This window comes from Belonocnema kinseyi, chromosome 4 (genome assembly GCF_010883055.1).
Source record: "Belonocnema kinseyi isolate 2016_QV_RU_SX_M_011 chromosome 4, B_treatae_v1, whole genome shotgun sequence".
NCBI lineage: Eukaryota > Metazoa > Arthropoda > Insecta > Hymenoptera > Cynipidae > Belonocnema > Belonocnema kinseyi.
The window spans coordinates 115,319,218-115,320,598 of NC_046660.1; positions in this window are offsets into that span (position 1 = coordinate 115,319,218).

A 1,381-nucleotide genomic window follows, 5' to 3' on the forward strand; every position below is an offset into this window, starting at 1 on the left:
TTTATAGTTACGCTAATTTCTATACATTTAATAACTTACATAAGTTTATATATTTATGATAAATTTTTTTCATTTTTGTCACACACACACACACACACCCACACACACACACACACACACACACACACACACACACACACACACACACACACACACACACACACACACACACACACACACACACACACACACACACACATTTTCAAATAAAGTTTTATACTGAAAAAGTCTTACATCAATACTAACTTCCCTTCTATTTCATTCCTTTCATTTTAAATCCATTGTTACTTGTAATACATACTATCTTTAATACTCTTTTTTATACTATTGTGCGATTTAGAGAAATGATTAAATTTTACATTTTGCATTATTGCATTATTATATGCAATCTTTAAAATATTAATTCTCAGCATCGAGACATCTTCTATAACCGGGAATTTTTTTCTTAGGTTTCATTGATAGGAAAAGTAGGACAATAAAAAAAAAATTTTAAATGGCTGCTGCCAAACAGAAGCAGAAAAAATATGTGACTGTAATAAATAAAAGGACTAATAATAAAAGATAATTTAAAATGAGATGCCGAATATACAGATTAACGTAACAAAATTTTGAGAATACAAAGTGACCCAATTTAAAAATCTCCGCAATTATAATTTAACGAATTATATAAATTCTGAATTATACAATTAGCGATACAAGATAAACAATTTACTATTTGGGGTCAGCCATATACCACGTGGTATATTTTTGTCAATATTAAATTTCCGGAATTTAATCATTGGACAATTATATGGTTCCGCACATTTTAATTTAGGATATTATTGTGAACGTGAACATTCGGGACAATTTCAAGAATTCTTTTCATGTGCAAAAAAACACTCTATTTTCATATTTCTATTTAAAAATAGAAAAATAAAAAATACCTAAATATCATATACAGCTAATTAATTATTTATTTAATTAGTAATATTATTGACAAAATTGAAAGTCAATGAAATATTTCAGCAAAATTATTTTTTGCAAGTAGGTACGTATTATTAGTTCATTTTTATTTATATAAATATATACATATATATATATATATACATATTTTATTGATATAATATAATTAATATAATTATATTAATATGTATACATTATCTATTATATGGCGGGGTAAAAATTATTAAATTAGTCAAATCGTTTGAGCTGAGCGAAAAGAATTCGTGGGTTGACATCCAATTGATTGATTAAAATCGGTTAATATATTGTGTTCCCTTTTTTGATTTGAAAATTAAATTTTTTGAAGATTCCAAAAAATTTCCCAATTGCTTCGAAAATTATGGCGAATTATTTCCTGCTTTTCTGTCTAGTAGCCACCGTGACAATTGTCCCAAAAATT